The sequence below is a fragment of the Symphalangus syndactylus genome, chromosome 8 (assembly GCF_028878055.3).
Source record: "Symphalangus syndactylus isolate Jambi chromosome 8, NHGRI_mSymSyn1-v2.1_pri, whole genome shotgun sequence".
Classification (NCBI taxonomy): domain Eukaryota; kingdom Metazoa; phylum Chordata; class Mammalia; order Primates; family Hylobatidae; genus Symphalangus; species Symphalangus syndactylus.
In genome coordinates, this window is record NC_072430.2 from 93,449,465 (window position 1) to 93,472,358 (window position 22,894).

Below are 22,894 nucleotides of genomic sequence, written 5' to 3' on the forward strand. Positions count from 1 at the left end.
GACAACTGGGTTCCCCTTGGCCACAAGTGGCTCCATTCAGTCCGTGGGGGGCTTAGGACTTTTTGTCCCATACCACTGCTGGAGTAGTGTGCTACATGCCCCAGGTTCACCCTGTTCCTCAGTGGGACCTCTATGGCCAAGGGAATTAGAGTCAAGACTTACAGCAAATTAAATGTCCTAGGACAGATGGGATTGGAGGTGGGCAGATACTCATAATCTTTAAAACTATTTAAGCAACATAAGACTTAAAAACTAAAAGACAAAAAGTAAGGTTACAGTATTGTTTACAACTCAAAGGAATCTCCTTTGCCATTAAGAGGCCACACTCTGGCCTGGGAGGCCCAGCTCCCTAGGCTCCCAAACCGAGTTATGTCTTCAACCTTGGCCTAGAATGGTGAGCTCTTTTTAAGGTCTACATAAGGGCACATGAACCCATCACGAAATAAAATGTATAACTAATTTTAGTCCTCAAAATCTCACATATCCACCTTTTCCACAATAGTCCCTGGGCTTAAGGGGATTGAATAGCTTTCATTTCTGGCCCTGGGTCTCACAAAAGCAGCTCATTTTGATTGTCAACTCTCCTGGGTTTCTGAAGTTGAGATTTTGACTGATGTCAGTGTTCAAGATTTAGCAGGTGTCAGTGCCATTTGCAGACCCAGGAGTCAAAACCCTGTAACTTAGCAGCACAAGGATTAATTAATAGGATGTTTTCCAAAGATGTTAAAAGCCTCAAAACATTTGATCAAAACAGAATTACAGGTCATTGTAAAATAATAATTATTCATTTAACCAAAGTTAAATCAAAAAGACTTTCAAAACAATATAAAAATAAAGTTACAATATATGAGCACTCTACCCATAATATGCAGATAGACTACTTTGGTGTAAAATAAGTTTCTATCTACAATATAAATGAAAAAGTATAGTATATGCATTTATGATAAGAACAGAAGCCAAAGATTAATGAAATGTTTATGGACATATAAAAGAACATCTAAAAATTTGTGGTTCAGTTTACTAATACTGCAGAAAGTCCCATAATTCTAACATGACTCTAGATGTCGTGTAGAGGGACTAACATGTAGAGTCACTAACATGACTCTAACATGTCACAAATTAAAATACTGTCATTTGGTGTCTAGTAGTTGCTGCCTGCAGCACTTCAAACCACTGTATTAAAGTGGTTAGCTTACTCCTTTCATATGTCTAATTGCTAGCATTCTAGTGACGCAATTGTGACCAAAAGCATCAAAAATATGATAAGTCCTGTGACAAATTTATCAATGTGCAACAGTTATCATTTTTTCCATCATTAAAAAAAATGGTTAAAGCAAACATCAGTTTTGGAAATTCAGTATGAAGATAAATAATCTCCTTCCACTTAAATACTATATAACAAAACAGGGACAAACTAAGAACAAGCACACAATAATTTCTTTTCAGCTATTTAAAAGAGTATCATCACTTCCAGGGCTGGTTTCTAGTGCAGCACTAACAAGTGATTAGGTGACATTCACCACTAGAATCATCAAACCAGGACATTACCTATACATATTTTGTTTTTGTTTTCAACTACACACACTAACAGCGATAAAAAGCTTGAGATTAAAAATCACTAGAAAGTCTCATATTTTTAATTACCACTTAATCGAAGTGAATGTCACTTGATTTTAATAATGCTACTAAACACAACTAAAATAATTTGAGAGAAATTTATTAATATAATTTCCTTAAGAACAAGGCCAATCTTTCCTAAACATTAAAACTTTGTATCCATATCATAGTCTTTCCGTATTATCTAAAGAAAACGATCTGAAACTAACTCAAATTATTGATTGAACAGAACTACCTGAAATAAGCACCATTTAAACAATTTTATTATAAGCTACTTTCTTAAATAACAAAATAATGTATTATTTCCATTTAGAATTTATAAAAATAAGTCAAGTCTTTCAATTTTGGCCAGAAAACTTAAACTTTTAAAGCTCTCTAGATCATTATAGGTAAGCAAAACCAATTCAGTTTTAAATGGCTAGTGTGCTCTATCTTTTTTTTTTTTGGAGACTTTACAAAGGTAGCTTAGGAATTTTAGATAAATAGAACAAATGATGAACTGTTAGAAATGCACAGGAAACAAAATGACTACTATATATATAGAACCAAATACAAGCCTTCTGTTAGAAACTAAAAATACCAATAATTTTATACATATAATTTATATATTTATTTATTTGCTATTTGTTATATATTTATTTGCTATTTGTTCTCCTTTGGGTTTTACATATATATATATGTATAGATATGCTTATATATTTATGCTTCTATTTATTTATGTATGCATATAATATATATGTGTATATACATATATATAAAACCCAAAAAAGTACCAATAGCAAATAAATGAAAAATGAAAGCAAAAACAAACAAAAAACCAACCCCCAATTTTTTCTATTCAGTTTACCTTAGAGGCTCCAGTGTTACATAGAGCCAAAACACACACACACACACACACACACAATAAATATGTTGTTTTTGATACACGAATTAATGTCTTTATGTCCACCAATACCACTATACATTTTGTGTATTTGAGAAATTTACCTTAGGCACTTGGCAAGTAAGGACTTTAGCGCTAGTACCACCAATGCAGAATAGTAAACACAGTGTGAAATCAACCAACAGAAGCATTTATGTGAAATTTGACTCCCTGCTAAATCTAGCTTCATGCTTAACTATATTTAAAAAAAGATTTGCCAAAATGCCAATGTATTTCTTTATAATATTTCTTATCTTACCTTTATCAAGACTAAGAAGTTTTAACTATGAGCAATGTTAATTAGCCAAATTTCTCCAATTTCCTATCAGGTTTTTACTTTTTCATCTTTCTATTTTCTCTGTATGTGCCTGAAGACAGACATACACAGAAACAGGAGAAAAACTACATATGACTTACACAGACAATGTATGACATGCTTGAATTTTCTGTTTGGTCTTAAATTTTCTCGTGTTAAAAAAAAAAACAGTCATTTTATTTTAGGATAAAAATTTACCATAGTCCATAATTTGAATCAACCTTTAGATAAATTCTGAATTAGACAAAATTATTCTTTTTTTCATAAGGACAGAAATTCTCTGGCACATTTTATGTACAGAATTATATGTTAACTACCGTTCTTATTCTTAGTAACCTTAAATTTTAGTGAAAATCACTAGGAAGTAAGAAATCCTGAACTATCAGATATTAGTATTTTATATCTGAGAACATTCTACAGTTTTTAAAAATACTTTTGTCTATATCAAAACCTTTTTTAATTGAAAATGACCAGACATCCAAATTAATTTGGATGACTCATCATCAAAATAATTAAGATTTTAAATTACACAAAAAGTTCACCTACAAGCATTTATCCTATTTACATGTACTCAATTCTTTCATTTTTTTTAAAGTTTATCTGGATTACTTCTGAAAACTGAGATATTAGACAAAGCTAGTGGTTAGTTCCTCATTAATCATTTCATAAACTGAGAATATCAGGTGTTTATCTAAGAACCTTAAATCCATGGGTATTTTTGCTAATAACTCAGAAGATTCAACTATCTTTATTAAACTAATAACATTAAATTTGTCCAAAAAGTCACACAAAGGTTACTTGTGTTTTGGCTGGGTTTGTGGTTTTATAACCTTCTGTGCCAAACCCTGACACCTCAAAATATGTAGCAGAGACAAATATAAAACCTAGACAAAAACGTATGCTGACAACTCCAAAGACATTTCTATTTCTATCTTAATAATTTTAAAGCCAGCTTGTTTATTAAAGAATTACTTAAATCATGTGAACTTGAAAATTGCTTGGACTTATTTACTTAATTTATGACCACTATTTATAAGCCAATTTAGTAGACAGAACATATAACATAATAAATGTACATACACATAAACACATCGAAATGTGTATACACACACATAAACAAAGATCCAATAGCTTTTACCTCAGAACTCCAGCCATGAGATAGCAATACAAACTCACTGTTTTATGAACATGTTTACATGCCTAACTTTGCTCCAAGAGGTAATCCAATGAAGGATATGAACCAGAATGTTGGATGAAACAGTTCCCATGGCAGTTTGAGTTTTAAAGGCAAAACCTTCCCAGACTCCAAGAAACTCTCAGGTCAAACAGCATCACAGAAGAACCTCATGTACTAACCAGGCCTGACCCTGCTTAGAATAGCAGGATAAAAGCCTGGATACACGGAACTCCAACCCACTTTCCTGTCCAATAGCAATGAGGCTTATGGAGATACCAAACTGTCCCAGACACCAAAGAATATTGGGAACTATACTGACACACACACATAAACAAACAATCACCAAAGCACAATCCACCTGCTGCAGCAACAAACAAGTCCCAAGAGTATCTAAACTGAAACAGTCAGGATGCTTCCTCTCTCCATCGGTAGGGCTTGTTCATCCTGCAAATGGAAATTCTTTTGGAATTCCCCAAATTGAGAAGAGCACATGCCTCTGTCTGGTACCCACAAAAGACACTAACCCATCCAGACTCGGATGTCAAATATCAAAGGCTACTCTTCCTAGGCAATCAGGAATGCAGTTGGGGCTGGCAGCAGCGGGACCAAAGAAAGAGAGACCAAGACTCACCTCCAGCCAAAAATGGGCAGGTAGCTGCATAGGAGGGCTTCTGAAATCCTTCTGGCCTGTAGCAGCCAAGCCACAAGTAATGTATGCCTGGTCAGGGAACCAAAATGTGTTACTGAAACATGAGAGGTTCAGACTAGGTCCCACTACTCATCACACAAAAAGCCAATTTTATAAGACGAGTATTGCCTGGAAAAAGGCTCTATGCATGTGCTGCAAAAGGAATTAGGTAGGGGTAAGAAAGAGGAGTTGGTCAACAGGTAGCAGTAGGTCAGATAGTCAATCACGACAGGTGAGGGGCTATGATTCAGTTGCTCTATATTATTTGAGAGGCCTGATTATTGGTCTTACAATTTTAGATGTATAAGATAAGACAAAGGTAGCTCCTCAAGTTTTAAGACTGAGAGGGTTAATTTCCAACATCAGTTCTATGGAACAATTGGGCCAGTTTCACCTTGGCAAGCAAGATATATGTGGATGCAGCAGCTTTCCAGCAGGCAGCTGGACATAAAGATCTGGAGTTCATAGAAGTGGTCTAGGCTGAAGATACGGATTTAGGAGTCTTCAGAACATAAATAGTAGCAGAAGGCCTGAAGGTGGGCTAAAATAGGATCATGTGGGGAAGAAAATATAGCAAGAAGGTCACAAGACCAGGAGCAGAGCTCTGAAGACCACTGATATTTAAGATTCTACGTAAGGGATATGAGAAATAGCAGTAGGAGGAAAAGGAGGATAACTCATTAGAGAAGTATCTCAGGAAGAAAAGGGAGAATTTTGAGGAAGGAAGGACCGATCAAACAGTATTAATTGCCATAGAAGTGGGTCAAGTCAAAATCATAATAATATTTATTGGATTTGGCAATATGGAGGTTACTGGTGAACTCACTGGTTGTTCAAATAAAGAAGAGGCAAGAACCAGATTGTAGAGGTTAAATAGGGAAGACTTGAGAAAATAAGATAGTTAATGTAGCCCAATTTATGCAAGCACTCCCATTAATGGAAGGAGAGAGACAGTCAAAATGACATTAATGCATTGACTTAAGTCATTATATTACATTACATTACTGCATACTAGTGTTAGTTGACTGAGTGTGAATGTATGAATAAATATTAATTATAAGAAGTAATTGACTTTAATAGAAAGGTAACAAGTTCTCCAACACTCCTTTCCAACTTAAGTTCATCAGCATAGTACATTAATATAATGATGATTAGTTTAAAAAATCCTGGATTAGTTATTTCATTTATGCTCATTTCTTGCCAAATGCTAGCAAATGCTTGCAATGGATACATCTAAAATCATGAGCAACTATAGGCAGCTTGAGGCAAAGTAAAGAAAATTGGATTGGGGTCCACCTCAGGTTTCCAACCACTCACATGTATGATGTTGAGCAAGTCTCTTCATCTCTCCAGCTCTTAGTTTGCTTTCTGTTTAATGGAGTATGGGCTAAACAAGGATAGAAGATAGACAGCAAGTCATTTCAGTAATTGTAAAACCTAACTGGAACTCCAGCATAAGATCTTTTTGCAAGGAAAAATTACTAACAATGTTCATACCAATTTTTGCTTTGGTTACATTTGGAGCTACGTATATATTTCACAAGATATATTCCATATCAAGCCATCAAAATCGTTACATATATATGACATGCTAAAAGCCCAAATCAAAAAAGCATTTTTAAAATATAAATCAGAAACACAATGGAATTAATTTGTTATTTGCTTTTACTATTTTTAACATTACATAAAATTTAAAATATATATGGCTATGTACAGATATATTAGACAAGTTAAGAAAACAGAAACCAAATTGTTTCCAACAGAGAGGATTTAATGGAAGAAACTGGTTTCACAGGTGTCAGAAGGTTGAATAAGTAAAGTCACATAAAGGTAACTCAGGAAGTAGCTACAATGCCTGAGGTTAGGGAAACAAATGGGAAAAGATGGGGATAACAGGAGGAAGAGCCACCACCAGACCTGGTGCTCTAAGGAAGAGGCTTGGGTTGGCTGCTGCTGGTTCTTTGAGGGAAATGTTCAGGCATTTCTGGAAGTGCCAACAGGAGCTGGAGGCTGGAGCCACTTCCACAGTGGAGGCCACCACCTAACGCTTAGGAGAACTGCCATTTTAGAGTTGAAGCCAGCAAGAATAAAACAAATTTTAAAACAGGAAGGAAGTCTTGTCTCCTCTTCCAATCCTCATTCCTCAATAACTTCAAGTCTCACTCCAATACTTTCAAAAAGCTGCCAGGGGAATCAGAGGTATGAAATTTGCAAAGTCACAGCCCTAGCACTACAAACTAGTGTCAAAAAAGGAGGACATGTTGCTGAGAGACAACAGGCAAATTACTTGCACAACTTTGCTTTTTAAGAAAAGTAAAGGTTAATTGCATTGTAGTTAATAGCACAAAAATTAACATTGAAGAAGGTATCTTGCAAAACGTGAGAATTATGGGGATGCTTACATGAACAAATAAGCACATATAACCAGAAAAGAGAAAGTTGTCCCATGATTAGGAACAGAAAGCAGAAAGAGGGAGGTAAGAAAAAATTATGGACTTCACGGAAAAGATTTATATTAAAAAAGGAAAATGACACTAATGTTAAAATACAATAACCATAATATTAAAAGTTCTATATAATTAAATTAGGTTTCAGGTATAAGAAATTGACCATTATATTGGTGCCACAGGTCATCAGGAAATGTCTAAAATCTATGATTACTGGGCTTCTAGGCTTATGGCATTTGCTTTGTCAACAAGTGCCCCAGAGTTAAGATAGACCAATAGTGACATCTGCTGCCATGGACTTATTTTTAAAAGGGCGAGTCTCGACATTTTCAAGTTAAGATTCGGGCCAAACCACTGGACTTCTGCTGTGATGAGTCAGCATTTCTGGAACTCCTGTTTGTCATCAGTGCTATTAGAAGATTTTCTAAGGCGAACACAGAACATGGGAAAATGACAGAATGTTTGAAAATGTAACTAAAACAAACAAAAACAGTAGGGACAGAGGGAGTCAGTGACGAGACAGAAACTTCACATTGTCTTTTCACATCCTGTTTCTCCTTTGGCTAAGTAAGTCCAAATTAATCTTGCAGTTGTTAGCAAGCATAAGCATGTTTTCAGTGAAAAGAAGGATTAATTTAACTGTTGCCAGCTTCAGTGGATTCCAACCCAAAATTTACAGCATAATATTTAGACCAGAAAAAAAAACAAAAGTCCAACAATCAAAGGAGGGTATGTGGGAAACTTTTAGAGCAACCTTTGCTTAGGAAACCACTTCCTAGCTATCTAAGTGTTTACCTTGATTATACCTCCTTCAACATCTGCTGACCCTCTGCTTCTTCCTTTTTCTTTTCTGAAAGGCAAGAGAACATAAGGTTTGAATCAAAAATATGTTTTTGATTTTTAAAAAAACATATTATCACCAGTGTAAAGTGGTCAGTGTGGCTCATTTATACGAACCCACAAATAATACCTCAAGAAAATCATGAGTTAATTTATTTGCTCTAGAAAAAAAATGGTAAATTATATGAATCTCTACCCCAGTTATGAAAGAAGATGAACAAAAGAGACAGATGTTTCAGCTGATGGAGAACTGAATTAAGACTTCTGGCTAGTACAAGTTCTAGTTATGAAATAAGATGAACAAAAAAGACAGATGTTTCAACTGATGGAGAACTGAAGTAAGAGTTCTGGCTTCTAGTACAAGGTTCTGACCGTGCCTCAATGTGTCATCTTGAGGAAATTACATAACTTCTCTGAGTCTTAGTTTTCTCTTCTGTAAAATGAAAGGATGAGGCTACATGAAGGATGAAAAAATGGGATGAAACTCATTTCCCTTCTTGGGTTAACTGGCAATAGTTGCCTATGAGTTGATTTCTGTAACTCATAAGCTACATCTAGACTCCATGGAAAAGAGTGCTGACTAATTAGCAGAGTCTGCTGTGGACAACATAAATGTGAGCAGCCGCATGCACACCACATAGATACCAATTCACAAACAAGACAACTTCTTACTTTTTCTTTAGCTGTAGATTCTGTTACTAGCCATCATTTTTAGTGCCTACTGTATTTTAGCTGTGCAAGATGCACCAAGAACATTATTTCTAATCTTCACAACATTTTAAAGACAAGAAAACCAAGCCTCAGAAAAATTACATAATTTTTTCAAAGCTGTATAACATAGCTGGACCCAATTACTAACATAATCTCCCAACATTCTCCATTATAAATAAAAACTTCTCATATTTTGGATCACATCCCCTAGCCCTCTCAAAACACAAAAGCTATATTATAACATAATTGTGTCTTGTCAGATGATTCCTTAATATATCTGTATACCTACCTAAAGAAAGGACAAAGGTTCAGACATGAAATTTGGCTGGCCTACATAAACATAAAGGGCAGCGGAGGAGCCTCAGGGCAAACATGGCTAAGAAAATGGTTTTTTCCAACAAACAAACTGAATGTATGCTGAAAATTAAAAGTGACAAAGGAAGGAACAATAACTAAAAGTCATGTTTAACTTTAAAGCAAATAGAATTCTACACAAATAAAATTAGAGGGATACCAAATCCAAGTTGAAAAGAACCATAAAAACAGGATACTGTGTATTGCCTCAATCTGGAAAGCATAGCTGACTTAATTGGTACAGCAATCTGGGGTGTAGCAGACACAGGTGGGTGTTCAATAAACACTATTTGATGGTGATGGTTTATAAGTAATTCAGACAATGGATTCTTGTTGAATAATATTTTTTGAAGCTTCTTTAATTTGATACAATATCTTGTAAATGTTTTAGGTTATATTGTTTATGTTTATGTTTTAGGTTTAGGTTATGTTGTTTAGGTCCAGGTAAAGTAGAAAACAAACACATGTTAACTTTTTATTAGAACAAACTAACTCTTCTCATCAGATAATAGAATCCTCAGAAGTTTTTAAAAGTAGCATCACAAAATTGGTCTATATTGACTAGTTACAAAATTACATACTGATGCTTTCAAAGTAAACACTTAGAAATTTACAATTGCCTTTGGAAAATTACTCAGCAACATGCATTAGTAAAAAAGCTTTAAGAAAACCAGATGCAAGAATGAACCCATGGCAGAAAAAAATGAGTGTTAGTGGTCAGATTGGATCTCATATCAAAGCACCTTGTGTTCCTATAATTAGCAGACTAATTTATTCATATTATAAACATTTATTCTTCACTTATCATGTACTCAGTACTCCAGCAGTCACCAAGAATACGTTTATAAAATAAAACAGTCCTAACTTTGAAGAGTAGACATCTAATTAGAAACAGGCATATAAATAAATTAAAATACAAAGTGACAAGTAAATCAACTGGATTATATTTGATGTACATATGTATTACATGAAAGGGAAGTAATTAATTTTCCCTCATGTGATCAGGAAAGGATCAGAAAGACACAGAAGTACAGGAACAAAGTGAAGGTCAATCTGTTTCTGAAGACACTCTTAACTGACATGTTGTTTACATAATACTAAAATAGTCAAAAATTCACAACTTTAAGTCACAGACTTTTAGACAGGCCCCACTCATATATAAGAAAGCTCTATAAAGAGTACGTACAGTCAATAACCACATGAAAAATAAAATGTATATAATTACATAAAGCAAAGTTGCACTATTTTTCATCCCTACTATTCCAAGCCAATATCATTCCAAGGTGTGAAGGCCCATCATGCTATCATGCACTAAGAAAGTCAACACAAGAAAGTCCTGCAGAGTGTTATTCCACATGGCTTTGTGACTAATTCTGTTTGTGGAATGAACTGAGTTGTGGTCATGGGTCACTTTCAGCCGGGCCAAGAGAATGTTTCCAGAGTGTAATTGTTCTGGGCATCAAGGCAGTTTACAGCATGTTCCCAATGCCTTTTGATACTTTGTGGCCAGGAGACTGCTGAGAAAATATTATTCACCAGAATTAGACTGGACCAGTCAACCTCCTGGTTATTACATCTCCATGTCAACACAAGCCATGTCTGCAACCAAATTTACCAGATGTTTCTAATTTCTCTACCTTCTGAACTACAAGTTGAATTTTTTTTCTGGCTTTGAAATATTTTAAACAAAGGACTTTCTGTGATGTCTCAGAAAAACTCACAAAATTAAAACCCTGGCTAATATCAGAATAAGAGTCCTGGCTCTCCTGCACTGCCACAGGATGGGATTTCTTGCTTCTCACTGCCTATGACATTTTCTCAATACGTTTTTTACCTATAGGAGTCTCCTTCACTCTCTGGAGATTCCCATATGGCTAACATGTAGATAAACTTCACTAAATTCTGGAGTTAACTACACATCCTCTGTTGCTGTGTTACCTATAACAGATGCTATTTCAAATTAAGGCCTTAATATCTATACAAATCATCAACTCACATACCCTTTCAAAGCAACCATTGCATTTCCACAACATCATCCAAAGATTGTACACGTATTCACAGTGAAGTTTTTGCAAAGATATTCATTACTACTTTGTCAAGACCTGGAATTTGGAAACAACCTAAGTCTTTATTAGTAGGAAACCGGTATGATATTTTGTTCTATGCCCACATAAGGAATAATATTCAGACCTTAAAATGGTTAGACAGTTCTCTAAATATATAATAACATCAAAAATCTCCATAATAATTGTTAGGTAAAAAACAAGATGAAGAACTAGGTTGATATGTGTGGGTGTGTATGTGTGTATAAATACACAGTCAATACTTACATATATATTGTAAATTTTGTGTCGTTTTGAATTTTAATTTGCTGCTATGTGCAAGTATTGTTTATTCAAAAATAAATAAATTTGGGAGAAATAAAGTAAAATAAAAATAAACAAAAAGAGAGACTCTGGCCGGGCACGGTGGCTCACGCCTGTAATCCCAGCACTTTGGGAGGCCGAGGCGGGCGGATCACGAGGTCAGGAGATGGAGACCATCCTGGCTAACACAGTGAAACCCCCCCGTCTCTACTAAAAATACAAAAAATTAGCTGGGCAAGGTGGCGGGCGCCTGTAGTCCCAGCTACTCGGGAGGCTGAGGCAGGAGAATGGCGTGAACCGAGGAGGTCGAGCTTGCAGTGAGCAGAGATCGCGCCACTGCACTGCACTCTAGCCTTGACAACAGCGAGACTCCATCTCAACAAAAAAAAAAAAAAAAAAAGCGAGATTTTGAGGAAAACACACAATAGATTAATGAAAAGGGGGCGGGACGGAAGGAAGCAGAAACCTAGATTCCAAAACCATGGATGGATCTGTCTCCTTTTTATTGTAATTATTATACTTTAAGTTCTGGAGTACATGTGCAGAACATGAAGGTTTGTTACATAGGTATACATGTGCCATGGTGGCTTGCTGCACTCATCAACCTGTCATCTACAATAGGTATTTCTCCTAATGCTATCCCTCCCCCAGCTCCCACCCTCAGACAGGCCCCAGTGTGTGATGCTCCCCACCCCCCATGTCCATGTGTTCTCATTGTTCAACTCCCACTTATGAGTGAGAACATGCAGTGTTTGGTTTTCTGTTCTTGTGTTAGTTTGCTGAGAATGACGGTTTCCAGCATCATCCATTTCCCTGCAAAGGACATGAACTCATCCTTTTTTTAGGGCTGCATAGTATTCCATGGTGTATATGTGCCACATTTTCCTTACCCAGTCTAAAATTGATAGGCATTTGGGTTGGTTCCAAGTCTTTGCTATTGTGAACAGTGCTGCAATAAACATACATGTGCATGTGTCTTTATAGTAGAATGATTTATAATCCTTTGGGTATATACCCAGTAATGAGATTGCTGGGTCAAATGGTATTTCTAGTTCTAGATCCTTGAGGAATTGCCACACTGTCTTCCAAAATAGTTGAATTAATTTACACTGCCACCAACAGTGTAAAATCGTACCGATTTCTCCACATCCTCTCCAGCATCTGTTGTTTCCTGACTTTTTAATGATCACCATTCTAACTGGTGTGAGATGGTATCTCATTGTGGTTTTGATTTGCATTTCTCTAATGATCAGTGATGGTGAGCTTTTTTTCATGTTTTTTGGCCACATAAATGTCTTCTTTTGAGAAGAGTCTGTTTATATCCTTTGCCCACTTTTTGATGGGGTTGCTTTTTTCTTGTAAATGGGTTTAAGTTCTTTGTAGATTCTTAGCCCTTTGTCAGATGGATAGATTGCAAAAATTTTCTCTCATTCTGTAGGTTGCCTGTTCACTCTGATGATAGTTTCTTTTGCTGTGCAGAAGCTGTGTAGTTTAATTAGATCCCATTTGTCAATTTTGGCTTTTGTTGTCATTGCTTTTGGTGTTTTAGTCATGAAGTCTTTGCCCATGGCTATGTTCTGAATGGCATTGCCTAGGTTTTCTTCTGGGGTTTTTATAGTTTCAGGTCTTACGTTTAAGTCTTTAATCCATCTTGAGTTAATTTTTGTACAAGTTGTAAGGAAGGGGTCCAGTTTCAGTTTTCTGCATATGGCTAGCCAGTTTTCCCAGCGCCATTTATTAAATAGGGAATCCTTTCCCCATTGCTTGTTTCTGTCATGTTTGTCAAAGATCAGATGGTTGTAGATGTGTAGTGCTATTTCTGAGGCCTCTGTTCTTTTCCATTTGTGTATATATCTGTGTTGGTACCAGTACCGCGCAGTTTTGGTTACTGTAGCCTTGTATTATAGTTCAAAGTCAGGTAGCGTGATGCCTCCAGCTTTGTTCTTTTTGCTTAGGAATGTCTTAGCTATGTAGGCTCTTTTTTGGTTCCATATGAAATTTAAAGTAATTTTTTTCCAATTCTGTGAAGAAAGTCAATGGTAGCTTTATGCAGATAGCAGAGAATCTATAAATTACTTTGGGCAACGTGGCCATTTTCACAATATTGATTCTTCCTATCCATGAACATGGAATGTTTTTCCATTTGTTTGTGTCCTCTCTTATTTCCTTGAGCAGTGGTTTGTAGTTCTCCTTGAACAGGTCCTTCACATCCTTTGTAAGTTGGATTCCTAGGTATTTTATTCTCTTTGTAGCAATTGTGAATGAGAGTTCACTCATGATTTGGCTGTTTGTCTGTTATTGGTGTATAGGAATGCTTGTGATTTTTGCACATTGATTTCGTATCCTGAGACTTTGCTGAAGTTGCTTATCAGCTTAAGGAGATTCTGGGCTGAGACGATGGGGTTTTCTAAATATACAATCATGTCATCTGCAAACAGAGACAACCGGACTTCCTCTTTGCCTATTTGAATACCGTTTTATTCTTTCTCTTGCCTGATTGCCCCGGCCAGAACTTCCAATACTATGTTGAATAGGAGTGGTGAGAGAGGGCATCCTTGTCTTGTACCAGTTTTCAAAGAGAATGCTTCCAATTTTGCCCATTCAGTGTGATATTGGCTGTGGGTTTGTCATAAATAGCTCTATTTTGAGATACGTTCCATCAATATCTAGTTTATTGTCAGTTCTTAGCATGAAGGGATGTTGAATATTGTCAAAGGCCTTTTCTGCATCTATTGAGATAACCATGTGGTTTTTGTCATTGGTTCTGTTTATGTGATGGATTAAGTTTATTGATTTGTGTATGTTGAACCAGTCTGGCATCCCAGGGATGACACCAAATTCCTTGTTGTGGATAAGCTTTTTGATGTGCTGCTTGATTTGGTTTGCCAGTATTTTATTGAGGATTTTCGCATCGATGTTCATCAGGGATATTGGCCTGAAATGTTCTTTTTTTGTTGTGTCTCTGCCAGGTTTTGGTATTAGGATGATGCTGGCCTCACAAAATGAGTCAGGGTGGATTCCCTCTTTTTCTATTGTTTGGAATAGTTTCTGAATGAGTGGTGCCAGCTCCTCTTTTTACCTCTGGTAGAATTCAGCTGTGACTCCATCAGGTCCTGGACTTTTTTTGTTGGTAGGCTATTAATTACTGCCTCAATTTCGGAACTTGTTATTGGTCTATTCAGGGATTCAACTTCTTCCTGGTTTAGACTTCGGAGGGTGTATGTGTCCAGGAATTTATCCATTTCTTCTAGATTTTCTAGTTTATTTGCAGAGAGGTGTTTATAATATTCTCTGACAGTAATTTGTATTTCTGTGAAATTGGTGGTGATAGCCCCTTTATCATTTTTTATTGCATCTATTTGATTTTTCTCTCTTGTCTTCTTTATTAGTCTGGCTGGCATTCTATCTATTTTGTTGATCTTTTCAAAAAACCAACTCCTGTATTCATTGATTTTTTGAAGGATTTTTTGTGTCTCTATCTCCTTCAGTTCTGCTCTGATCTTAGTTATTTCTTGTCTTCTGCTAGCTTTTGAATTTGTTTGTTCTTGCTTCTCTAGTTCTTTTAATTGTGATGTTAGGGTGTCGATTTTAGATCTTTCCTGCTTTCTCTTGTGGGCATTTAGTGCTATAAATTTCCTTCTACACACTGCTTTAAATGTGTCCCAGAGATTCTGGTACGTTGTATCTTTGTTGTCATTGGTTTCAAAGAATATCTTTATTTCTGCCTTAATTTCGCCATTTACCTAGTAGTCATTCAGGAGCAGGTTGTTCAATTTCCATGTAGTTGCACGGTTTTGAGTGAGTTTCTTAATCCTGAGTTCTAATTTGATCGCACTGTGGTCTGAGAGACTGTTATGATTTCCATTCTTTTGCATTTGCTGAGGAGTGTTTTACTTCTAATCACGTGGTCAATTTTAGAATAAGTGTAATGTGGTGCTGAGAAGAATGTATATTCTGTTCGTTTGGGATGGAGAGTTCTGTAGATGTCTATTAGTTCTGCTTGGTCCAGAGGTGAGTTCAAGTCCTGAATATCCTTGTTAATTTTCTGCCTCGTTGATCTGTCTAATATTGACAGTGGGGTGTTAAAGTCACCAACTATTATTGTGTGGGAGTCTAAGTCTCTTTGTAGGTCTCTAAGAACTTGCTTTATGAATCTGGGTGCTCCTGTGTTGGGTGCATATATATTTAGGAGGATAGTTAGCTCTTCTTGTTGCATTGATCCCTTTACCATTATGTAATGGCCTTCTTTGTCTCTCTTGATCTTCGTTGGTTTAAAGTCTGTTTTATCAGAGACTAGGATTGCAACCCCTGCCTTTTCTTGCTTTCCACTTGCTTGATAGATCTTCCTCCATCCCTTTATTTTGAGTCTATGTGTGTCTCTGCGTGTGAGATGGGTTTCCTGAATACAGCACACTGATGTCCTTTGTAGGGACATGGATGAAACTGGAAAACATCATTCTCAGTAAACTATCGCAAGGACAAAAAACCAAACATCGCATGTTCTCACTCATAGGTGGGAATTGAACAATGAGAACTCATGGACACAGGAAGGGGAACATCACACTCCGGGAACTGTTGTGGGGTGGGGAGAGGGGGGAGGGACAGCATTAGGAGATATACCTAATGCTAAATGACGAGTTAATGGGTGCAGCAAACCAACATGGCACATGGATACATATGTAACAAACCTGCACATTGTGCACATGTACCCTAAAACCTAAAGTATAATAATAAAAAAATTAAATTAAATTAAAAAAACAATTACATATATCTAAAGTGTATAATTTATAACTTTTGCTTATGTCTATACCTTGGCCAAATTAAGAGAGACCATCGGGCACTATCCTCCTAGCTTGATGGCCTCTCATGAGCTTTACAAACACAGTTGAGTTTTGGGGAAGGGCTATTATCATTTTAATTATAAAGTAAATGTCTGTTTTTAATGTTCTTCTCTTCATTAATCTATTAAGTTGATTCTAATTGTACTTTAAAATCTTGTATGTTTATTAAATTATTTTGTTTTAATATCTTTTAATAAAGTATAATTGACATATAACAAAAAAATAAATAAATTAAATTAAATTAAATTAAGAAAAAGAATATAACAAAGATTTCTACACTTGAATAGGTGATTAAATAGTACGTAGCAAGGTTGGGCCCGGTAGCTCACACTTGTAATCCCAGCACTTTGGGAGGCCCAGTAAGGCAAATCACCTGAGGACACGAGTTCGAAACCAGCCTGGCCAACATGGTGAAACCCCATCTCTACTAAAAATATAAAAATTAGCCAGACGTGGTGGTGGGCACATGTCATTCCAGCTACTCGGGAGGCTAAGGCAGGAGAATCGCTTGAATCTAGGAGGTGGAGGTTGCAGTAAGTGGAGATCGTGCCACTGCACTCCAACATGGGCGACAGAGCAAGACTCTGTCTCAGAAAAACAAAAAGTATGTAGCAACTTCCAGTCTCAGCTCTGACACATAAAGAACATGAAAATTCTAATAGAAGTGCATTTTGCAAAATACTTGACCGGTATTCCTCAAAACTGCCAACGTCATCAAAAATAGAGTCTTGAGAACAGAAAAAGATTTTAGGTAAAAACTAAGGAAATCTGAATAAACTATGAACCTTAGTTAATAATATTTTATCAATATTGATTCATTAACACAAAAAGTGACAAATGTACTACGTTAACAATAGGGGAATCTGGGTCTTAACTTCTCCATAAATCTAAAACTTTTAAAAAGTGAAATCTATTTTTTAAAGTATGTGGCCAAAGAATATAAGAAAAAATATAGAGGGATATAAGATAGTTAATATCAAATACTTTTTTCTAAATTATGTGATGTCTGGAATTTTTCAACTACATAAATCTGTAATTTGTCATAATTTTCTTTCTCAGTTTAAGTATTCACTTTCATCATTACTTCTATATAAGCAATTTATATTCTATTTGTTTTAAAAGGGCTGCCAAAATTATATAAGCTTCAGACACCACCCTAGCTTTAAGTCATGGTTAGTTATTCACAGTTGCTTTCTACTCACTGAATACTCCTCATGCCTCTATATTTTTGCATGTTGAAATTTTCTCTAATTTTCAAGGTAAGTCCGTCTTGAATGACAGAGACAATTTATCCAAAAACAATGAACTCAGTATTGTAAAACCTGGATTGTCTTCCTAAATCAAGCCTTGTTCAGTACTAGCACCAACTTTACGGAGTCACTTAACTTCTTCCTATGAAGAATCTCAGTTCTACCACTTGTCAGTTCTATGGCCTTGGCTAGCTATTTAACATGTTAGTGCCTTAATTTGCTCATCTGTAAAATGGAGACAATAACACTGGGCAAGGATAGGGTTATCTTACGGCTGCACTGGGGCAGCTCTGTGCTTATCTCCACGGATGCCTGGAAGTCTGTTACTGACCCTTGGTCAAGACAAGAATGGGAAGTAATAGCTAGTGATTTAGAACATGTCATTTAAAGTTCAAAACTCCCCTGGAGGCACTCCATATTATCTTGTATACATTATTTAGAAAATATGGATTGATGGTTTGCATCTGGTTTAACCTGTTACACAGCTTGGCTGTAGCAAAGTGACCAGTAAAGGTGAAAAAGGCCCTTCAGTAAACCTGCATTTGAACTATGCTGAACTTAGATACCCCACACATATCTGAAAAGTGCATAATCCAAAGATGAAATGTCTCATGCGCAACTGAGAAAAGACCTTGGGAGGTCTGCACTGGGTGTTTTCAGACTTCCTATGATTGCCTACACTTTCCTTCTCCTCATGTCCTATATTATTTGCAATCATTACAGCCTTACATGAGTGTACCCTGTGGAGTCTTGAGAGTTCTTTTATTTTGAGACCTTGTATAGCACTGTCATAAGGCCCTTGTAAGGATTAATTGAGCTAAGAAATGTAAAGCACTTAGCACACTGCCTTACCAGTAATAAGTGTTCCATAAATGACAGCCACGATTATTCATATTTTCCCTCTCTCCAATAAGGTCCAACCCCCACCCCATTAATGACAACATTGAGATGAAATTAATTGCTTCCATGGACTATTATTATCTGTAGCAGTGGTTCTCAACAAAGATCTATTTTGCCCCTCAGGGGACAATTAGCAATGTCTGAAGACATTTTTGGTTGTCACAACTGGGAGAAAGGTACCACTGACATCTGGTAATTACAGACGAAGAAAGCTGCTAAACACCACCCCAGGACAGCCTCTCACAACAAAGAATTATTTAGTGCAAAAACTCAATAGTGCCAAGGTGGAGAACACTGGTCTGTCACTCTTATTGTTTATCTTAATTACCATCACATTCCTCAAGCACCAGGCACAGATCCCCGCAGGTGTGTGCATGTGTGCACGTGGGTGTGCTTGTATTCAATAAAAGTCAAACCTATAAGATGGCCTGAAAATTTCTCCTGCCTAGCCAAAGAACTACCTCTCTTTATGGCAAGCTGACTGAAGAGGGGCCTCTTCCTTTTGCTGTTGCTGCCTACCACAAGTGTTAGCTACATGCAGGGAATCAAAGAATGAGAACTTTGTGCTACAATATTAGCTCTTCTGGAGGTTTGTGCACCTTCCCAATTATATCATTGTCATGACTTTCTCAAATCAGGCGAGAAATGCTTTTCCACTCTCTGGTCTTTCTTTCATCCCTAGAATGAGATTGTGCATCCTCCACCAGAAACTCTCCCGAAGGCTGTAAGTGTTGGCAGATGATCTCATTTTATTTCTATCCAATGCCCGCGAAGTGAATCTAGTGCATAGGAAAACAACTGTGACAACCACATACTCAGAAATTCTCCCTCACTCTTGCTCCTCACAGAAAACTACATAAGACTATATTCCAATGACATTCTGGAGGTCATTTTTATTTTTCCCGGAGTATGTTCATAACACCTTACACAACCCATACCCTAGGAGTATATCTGATATTTTCCTTTTAGGGTGACCAACTGCCCCAATTGGCCCAGGACTTTCCAAGGTTGAGCATTGATAATCCCATGTTCTCAGAAACCCCTCTGCCCCAGACAAACTATGAGAGTCAGTCGCTCAACTCTGACTCAAGTGCTTCTTAGCGTGTAAAACAGCTACATTTTAATAAATGCTGTGATAAAGCAAAATTCCACATATTGACTTCCATGTTTTATTGAATGTAATTACTACATTGGAGTGGTTCTCCAGGACATTCTTTCTCCCAGATCGACTACACTACTATTGTCTTTATATGGCCGGTGCTGTCACAGCACAACACTGAGGTCACTCACACTACGAAGCCACTTTCCACACTATTACACAATGGATAGGATAGAATCCAGAGCTTTACCTAAACAGCTTCTTCCCCAGAGCTTAGCTCCAAGACAAGCATCTTATTCAATAGAAATAACAACTGAAACACTCTGTCTACTGTCACAACTACTAGTAATCCAACCCATCACTCTAATTTATATTTCCAGTATCAAGTCCCTCAGATGTGTGTAATTCATCTTCATGTGACAGTAGAAAGAATTCATATTGCCCACCATGGGCCTTCATTACTGAAAATATTACTGCCAATATTTCTAATTATATTTACATTATAATTATAATTACATTATTACTGAAAATAAGCAGCCACCTGTTTTTATGACAGTCTTTACTTGGATAGGTCCCATTTTTAAGCAATCTAGATTTTAATGGATTTTAGCTTTTAAGTCAAACATCTTCATTTATAACAGATTTATTTTCCAACTCTTCTGCCTTCAAATACCTTACAATAGCCCCACCCTTATCCCCATTTTTATTATATAAACATATAACAAATAATTGTGTTTCTTTTCTCCTGTTTCTCAGCAATCCTGTGAATTAGGTAGCTCAGTTATTGTTATTCTCATTTTAATTTTTATAGATGAGCAAACTTATTTGCCATCAAAACAGAAAAAGATAAGTTCCCTTTGAGAATGTATAACTGTGTTATTGTATTTGCAGTCTAGAAACATACCTTAAATTCATAGTGTTTCATTCAATCCCTCTGAGTTATTTCAGTATCTCATTTGCTATGATAACATCGTTAATAAAAACCGTCCACATCACCAGCCATTGGCTGATGCAACTTCAAATGCTGGTACACCTCACACTGCACAACATACATCGGACAGTAAATGTTAAGAAAAATCACTGGTTTCCGAGGGGGAAAAAAAAACACTAGAATTCATCACAAATGAAGATTGATTCACATTTAAGCAAATACCAAAATTATTTAGCAGTTGAATTCCTGTTAATATACTTTCCTTCATGCATTACCTAACACTGAAGTCAACATCTCTAACGTAAGATAATTTTTAAAAGTCTGTATTAAATCACCAGTAGAGTGCATTCATTAAAGTCAACTGTAGTATTAACATAACTTGATACAAAATAGCAGTCTTTGTACAACATAAATGGTGAAAGGAACTGGATGAGTTTATACCAAAGGAAAGTCCTTAATTCTTTTGCCACAGCCAAGACTTTCTCCTTTCCTAATGCAAGATTCAGATTTCTACACCCTACCCATTTTGTAGGTACACAGTAAATCAGTTGAACTATGTACTATAGTTAACTCGGCCTATTCAGGTGATCATAAAGAAAAAAGGAAAAGCTTGTTTCTTGAGAAGTTCCATCCTTCTAAATTTACTTCCTCACTAATGAACAGAGGTCACCTATCCACTACAATAGAGTAAACAGAAGTGATTTCATTTGTGCCTTGAGAATGTGCCCTGCTTCAGCTGCTTACAAGCAAATAATAACACTAAATGTTTGTTTTGTCTAGACAACACATTAAATTTAAAACATGGCTTCAAATAAAATAAAACATGAAATATATAAGCATTTGTAACTAACTGGAAGAAGAAAGTTACTGTGACTTACCAAAGATTTAAGTTAGAGCATGTATCACTAATACTCAAAAATCATATTATAAATGTATGTTTTGAACTGGTCTTACCTAATTTTGAAGACTGTCAAGTTTGATTAATATCAGTACCCTCCAACAATCTTAAAGTATATTTTGTCTGACATTAATACACCTATGCCAACTTTCTTTTAGTTTGCATTTGATTATTATTATCTTTTTATGCTTAAACTTTCTGTATCCCTATGCCTCAGATATCTATTTTATATGTAGAATACAGCTAATTTCATTTTTGCTTTATTTTTCAATCTGGTAATCTCTATCTTTTAACTGAGGGAGTTTGATACATTTGTTTTCACTGAGATTATTCAAACTTCTGAAAGTTTTCTGAATATCTACATATTCTGAATTTTATATTAATTGTTAAATTTTGTGTGTATTACCTATGAATTTTGATTTATTATAGTAGAAGGACATTTGTACTGACAAAATTGAGAGCCAGTATTCTACGATAATGTGACTAAATAAACTCTTGAGTCATTTCTAAGAAAATTACATAATTCCAAAACAAACATTCCAAATATATTTGTAATAGCTTCATGGGCAAAAGATGAGTTTTGCTTTGACAATGTTTTCCAACAATGGTTGGTTGGTTTGTGTTAGTTTTCCGATCACATGATGAGGTCTAGCATGTCACACGACTGAACTTCAGTATACACTCAATTCTTCCTCATGTATTGATTAAAGACCATAAACCTCATGTGTCAAGATACTGTATCAGCTTTACCCATAAACTTATTGGGCAGGTAATAATAATAAAAGTTAATGCATATAGCACATACTGCATGCCAGGTATTGTTCTATGTGCTTTACATTTTTTGACTCATTAATACTCCCAGCAAGTCTGTTATGCTGCCATAATGGACACCAAATGACTCCCTGTTGTATTTAATTTTCTCCGTCATCTCATCTCTACCTCTAATTGTACTTTTTTCTCTCTCCATTGTCTTTTTTCTGGCTTTAGAAATGGGTGGTGTGGTAAAGCTGAAAGCTCTATGAAGCCTGAGAAATGCATTTCAAATCCCATTTCTAGTATCACTTGATGGCTTGGCAACCTTGAACAAGTTCCTATTCCCCTCATCTGCAGAACAAAAATAAAAATATCTATTTCATAGAGTCATTATAAGAATAAAATAATGTGTGAAAAGAGGTGTTCAATATGTTTTATTTCTCTCCTCATCATCATATTAATAGTGTAAAGTCAACAGAATTATATAAACTTGTTATAACAGCAACAAAAACTTTTGATGTATAATTTCAACAAGTCATTTTCAGAGATGGCATCTCTGGCTGTCACATTATCTAAAATAAAACACACGCACACAATCACACTCAACACATAAAGCCACACACAACACATGTGACACAGAAAATGTATACACCACATACAATCATACTCAACACCCATACAACATGCATATACAACACACAACATACATAGATAATAAGCAATCTTCTTCTATAAACACATATACTCACATACATAATTTCATAGGCCCAAAACGTATTTTATT

At 35.9% G+C, this 22,894-nt stretch overlaps 1 protein-coding gene across 1 annotated transcript in view; it reads right to left on the reverse strand.

Annotated features, from left to right (window-relative positions):
* The window catches only part of COL5A2 (collagen type V alpha 2 chain), a 387,742-nt gene that overhangs the window by 294,640 nt on the left and 70,208 nt on the right, over positions 1-22,894 (reverse strand). The window contains exons 4-6 of the mRNA XM_055289974.2: positions 7,963-8,017; positions 6,038-6,107; positions 4,664-4,750 (exon numbers count right to left, since the gene is read on the reverse strand). The gene's annotated coding sequence lies outside the window, so the exon portion shown is untranslated. The remainder of the gene's footprint in view (positions 1-4,663; positions 4,751-6,037; positions 6,108-7,962; positions 8,018-22,894) is intronic.